Raw genomic sequence first — 6,000 nt, 5'->3', positions numbered from 1 at the left:
AAAATGAGACTTCCGGGGGCGTCCTTTCAAAAGAAAAGAAGAGGCTTCGTACTTTGACGGTCAAGAAAGAACAGCTAAGAATCCACTCTTAGTCAGAAGTGATCATTAAAAATAAATAAATAGACGTAGTAAAAATTAACAAAAAAAATCTGATTGTTTCTGGGGCTTTCAACTTTATTCAGATCTGCCAGAAATTTCTTGAGTCACATTTGAGGTTATTTTCTAGTGCTCTGTAAAGAAGTTTAGATTATGTATTTCCATTATAAAACTAAACGAAGCAGTGCCCTTGAATAATGATTGTATCTGCTTTTATTTATTTTGAAAGTCAAAATGATTGAATAAAAAATTTATTTAACTCTGATGTGGCAGTTCTAGTTTTAAGTTGGGTAATAAAACTCTGGGAGCTGAAAAGGGAGAAACTGCTTCTGTCCAGAAACATATTATGAAGTGTTTCTGAGGTATTCATAGTCCACTGCTTTTAATTGTCAGATATTTTAATGTTGACCTTGAAAATGTCTCACAAGAGTAAACCACAGCAGGGTACGTGCAGAAAAAATAAGTTCCATAGGATATGAATTTTATGTTTTAACTCCTGATCCCTTTAATTGTGTAAAAAATAAAATGACTTTGGGTCTTGACATCCAGCTAAACTTTGTAATTATAGTTTAAATATAAAAAATATAAACAGTGTGCAAGTAAAATCATGTGTGGTGATCATCTTAGCAGTAGAGGATGGAGCACAGTTGTAAATGAATGTAACTGAAAACTAAGACTTTGAGGCTGACTCTTAGCATTTATTTTAAATCAAAATTTTTGGTTCTCCAGAAAGGCTCTAGCTTTCTCTTTCTAACTTGACAACAGAGAGAATGAGCTCTTCGTATACAGTTTGCGGACTCTTGGCCAAGGCAAAAGACCAACCTAACTGCCCCATCTGCTGGACTATCTACAGCGATACATGTGTTGTCTTTTTAGCATTAATGCTTTTGATATTCTTGAATTTATTATATTTCACAATGGAAATATTTAATTATTTTAGATTATTTTAAGCTTTTTTGTTAATAGTATATTAGATAAATAGTTGATTTCCCTTAATATAGGATGTCTTTTTTAAAGTGAATGAAACATTTTGACATACTGTGCACAAAAAGCACAAGAGATGATTCTTTTTTGTAGATATTAAAAATCGTTGACTCCATTTGCATCACAGATCATACTGAGAGTCTTACCATAGCCTAGAAGCATCAGAAAATGATATTGTTGGTTGCTATGACCAGAGTTTTGCCTCTGCTATTGCCTGACATAAATTTTTTGTCAGGGTTATCTTCTTTTAACTTTGCATTTGTATTGTTTTCAGAAATCTCACTTTTCCAACCAGAGAAATCAAGTTGTCTTGTCTCCTTGTGTTTGTAGTACAATTCTCACTCCAAGCAATAGGTAATCAGTGTATTCTTTATAAAGCTTGTAAAGCTTCAAGTTTCCATCATTACAACAATGACATTACCCAAAACATGAATCAGACAAAAATTTGTAAAGTATCTTTAGGGACGAGGCAAGATCTTCTCCAGGATAGAGGCTATCCCAAACACAAATGCTAGGAAAGAATGCATCCACTTTTTTTATACTGATCTAAACCTTGATCAGTGTCACAGGGGGAATTGGGATGGCTGGTGCTTTTCTCCAGTGGTCAGTTGATAGAAATAGACAACATCCTACTACAGATTGCTATACCATCAGACTCAACACAGACAAATAACCTAACATCCATGTTTTTCGACTGGTGATGACTGTTCTGCCCCTGTGCAGCAAATAATTTACCACAGCTGTTTTGTATCTCTGAATATTGTTTTCTGTGTGGAGGACTATACCCTTGGTAAGCTGGTGGCAATGTCCATCCAACAAATATACTACATTGCTGGAAGAATTTGCTATGCCATCCAAATGATTGATTTCAGATGGTGCAATCTCCGACGCCTTTGGATGCAGACTGCTTCTGTAACATTAGTTAAAGGATGGAGTTATCTAAGGAGCTCAGTAAATTCTGGCATGACACTAATAGAATGCAACCAGCGCAAAAAGAAAATGTTGGAAATAAAAGCAACTTAACCTTGTAGAGGTAGGTAACATTAACACCACAGACTGAGATCAATAGTGGCGCTATAAAACGGATTTTCACCATATGAGTGTAGCAGTGTTTATTGGATTGAATAATAATCCCTCACTGTCTGGTAGTCCAACAAAGAAGCCAGTTTGGCAGCTGCCAGGGAAATAATACTCGCCTTACTGTATTTTGTCAAGATTAAAGTTTGTCGCAGAGAGGATTATAGTGTAAGAGCTCTTTTTTAGGCCCCTAAATACATGTGAAAGCAACTATTAATGCTTCAGCTCATTTAGACATTTATGGAATGGTCAAACACACTCTAAAACATAAAGCTTTTATAGTTCCAGAGGATGGATCAGTATCACATTAACCATATGGACTATGAATGAAATGTCACTTCCAAAGTGAACACTTTGGGCAATATAATGTTGATCAGATTTCCATTGATCTTTAGCCACTGAAGTCAATGTTAATTTAGAAATTAAATTCACACTGAATACAATTTTTAAAAATGTTAAGCTCAGCGGTGTTTGCTGGAAAAAAAAAAAAAAGCTGATATTAGGCTAAAATCATCAACCTAAAGCCATGTTTGTATATTTCATGTCATTTGGATGTTTTTTGGGCACAGCAATGAGGGTGTTCATGTCTGCTCATGTTTGAATAAACACACACAACATATGCATCTCTAAGTGGCTTTCTACCACAACAAACCAATGAAACATACATTTTCAATGCTGTCCTGTTGACGTCCTACATGTGTTTGCCTCTGTACCATTTTTAGAATTTAAAATATGGCCTGTAACTTTCTTTAAAATATGTTTCGGCTTGTTGGCATGGGAATAAGTTTTGTGTTTGCATATAAGAGGGCTTGCCCTCACTTCCAAGATAAATTTTTTTTTAAACTCTTTAAAATGTTATTCACACTTGTAACGTGGAGGTAATGAGACAGTAAGATTGCAACTGACTCTGTGCTACCATGTTGTCTATCATAGCTAACACACAAACAAAACTCCTTATACAATTGGGGCATTGATAAAGACTTGTCTCACGTGGAAAATGTTTGTATTCTTGGGTCATTGTTCAGGACATATGGTTCCTGCTTAAAATGGATAATGGCAAAAATTCCAGATGATTATTCAAAGAGCTGAACTGTGTTTGCTTAATATAGAAATGGGGGATGAGTGAAAAAAAAGATGAACTCCTTGGACTTAGCTGTGAGATAAGCACATGCACATGCTCCTCCAGAATTGATTATACATTGACTTTATGGTGCTTAATGGTTTCAGTTAGGAAGCCATTCCCAAGCGAATCTAAAAGAAACTGCATGTAAGACACCAGGTTCTTAAGGACGGATGAAAGAAATAGCTGTAAAATGAACGCGTCATTGAAATTAACTTAGAAGCTACTGCTGTATTTCTATTATCTATAGAAAAGTCATTTGAGAGTGTGGACTTAGAGTGTGACCATCACAGTGTGAATCAGACTGAGGAATCTCCTGGGCTTTCAGTGGGTCATTGTCAACAGGCATCTTCCTTCTCTTCCACAGTAATATCTAGGGGTACGTCAGTCATATGAGTGGAACTGCTTGAACGTGCAACCACTTACCTTGCCGTGCTCCCTTCAAATTCTACTCAGCACCAATGCAAGTCATGGGATAGAGATGAGGATGATGGCAACCTTTATTGGGAATGACATGCATGTGCTTGGGAGTGAGTATCTATTTTGCCACGTGAAAGTCTATTAGGTTAAGTATAGGAGACATGTCTGACTGTGTCTTTTATACAGTAAGACAGTAAGTGTAACCTGATGCTAATATTTTGTTAATATATGATAGTCAAATATTATTTCATTATACTCAAGCCTTTGAACATAATAACATACTTAAATATCGAGGATGGTTGAAGTTGATGCATTTAACTGTGACCGATTCAGAATAATTGAGAATAAAATACAAAGATTCTTTGGTGAAACTTTTTTTATTGGAGTTGGTAGGTAGGACTGCAAGGTAGGACAGTTTGCAGCATTACTGCCTTCCGGGAAGAAGATCAGGGGTTCAAATCCAGGCCTGAGGTCTTTGTGCATGGAGTTTGCATGTTCTCTCTCTTCAGCAAGAACATTGAACATCTTCAGCTCCACTATATAAAACCATACTTGCTAGGTCAGTTGATCTCTGTAAGGTATGGGGTATGAGTGTGTGCATTCATGGGTGTTTGTCTTGTGTTGCTCTGTGATGGATGGGTAACCTGAGACAAACAGATAAAGACAAGAAAGGGAATTGTTAGGGACACCAATGATTGTGGCACTGTCCATCCATCTTCTTCCGCTTTATCTAGGGGTCGGGTCGCAGGGGTAGCAGGTTCAGATGGGAGGCCCAGACTTCCCTCTCCCCAGCCTCTTGTTCCAGCTCCTCTGGATGAATCCCAAGAGGTTCCCAAGCCAGCCGAGAAACATAGTCCCTCCAACGTGTCCTGGGGCCTCCTCCCGGTGGGACGTGCCCGGAACACCTCACCTGGGAGGTGTCCAGGAGGCATCCTTGCAGTCCTACATATCAATTCCAATTGTGGCACTGATCACTTTTAAAAATAAAACTATTTCTTAGCTTGGGACTTTTTAAAACCAACTAAATCCAATTAAATTAGAGTTGGATTTTTACTAGATTCGTAAGTGTGATTTTCTTCCATTTACGTAAAATATACATTAACTGATGTATTTTCACACATCTTCTAGGAGTGCAAATATTTATGAAGGCCATTGTTTAAGTTAGTGCAGATTTGAATCACAAGCCAGGCAAGCCGCAGAGCACATGGAATCACTTTCAGTTTACAAAATAAGGAATTCTGCATTTAACATAATTTTCTTACTATTATTTTACATGGTTACATATTAACTGTAACAAATGATTTTTCACTTAATGGACATGGAAATATCTGTGAATCTAAATCTATTGTAAAATAGTATTGTATGTTTTTGTTTATTGTTGTTGTTAGAGAATTTTCGGTATTATCATTTTGTTATTACTTTAGTTCACATTCAGTCTGTTTAAAGTGTTCTCTTCCTTATGTGTGTATGAACTGACCTGGAGGTCAGGATTGTCTGTTTATCTTCATGTGAGCAGTTGTATTTTGTCTTGCTAACAGCTTTACCGAGATTTGAACCGGGCTCAGATCGTAGATCAGTTATCACACCTGGAATTGGGTTGCTGGTTGTTTAGGTTACATGTTTTACGACCTCTGTTGTTTTTACTAACTGCCCCCTTGGCTGTTTTTCTTTGACAATAAAACAGGGGCTCGCGTGGAAGGATATCAGAACTCTCTGTGAACGGCTTGGAGAAGCTGCTATCGGAGACTTCTCCTTTTGCAAAAGCTATGTCATAAAATTCATATACGTTGTCTGTGGTTCTTTTATGTAGGTTCAAGAAAAAGTACCTATCAGTTGTTTTGTTTTACAAGATTTTCCTAAAATGAGTGAAAGAACAACCATTGTAATCAACAAAAGGTAGAATTTCAGAAAAGCTGGATAAATCTGACTCTAAACCAGAATCTCAAGCAAGCTGTGTCTCCTTAAAATAAAATACACAATTTAAAAAGAAATGAGGAAGGATTTAAGACTTTTGCACAGTATTGCACATCCCAGACTCCACAACTATGCAATGCAATGACTGTCCTGAAGATGCCAGAGAACATATGAGCACCTCTGTAATGACTGACCACTCTGTGGTCACATGTGTTAAACTTAAAGCTCTGAAAATACCAAAAATAAATTTTCCGAAGGGCTGATGGTGTCATATTGGTTAACAATGTTGTCTCAAGGGTTCAGGGTCTTTTTCTGGGTATTTGGACTTCCTACCACAGTCCATGTTCATGTCAGGTAAATGCATTTCTAAATTGTTCTCAAATGTGTGT

The sequence above is a fragment of the Gambusia affinis genome, linkage group LG06 (genome assembly GCF_019740435.1).
Source record: "Gambusia affinis linkage group LG06, SWU_Gaff_1.0, whole genome shotgun sequence".
NCBI classification, from domain to species: Eukaryota; Metazoa; Chordata; class Actinopteri; order Cyprinodontiformes; family Poeciliidae; genus Gambusia; species Gambusia affinis.
The sequence above is the reverse complement of the archived record's forward strand: the minus strand, read 5'-3'. Positions refer to the sequence as shown.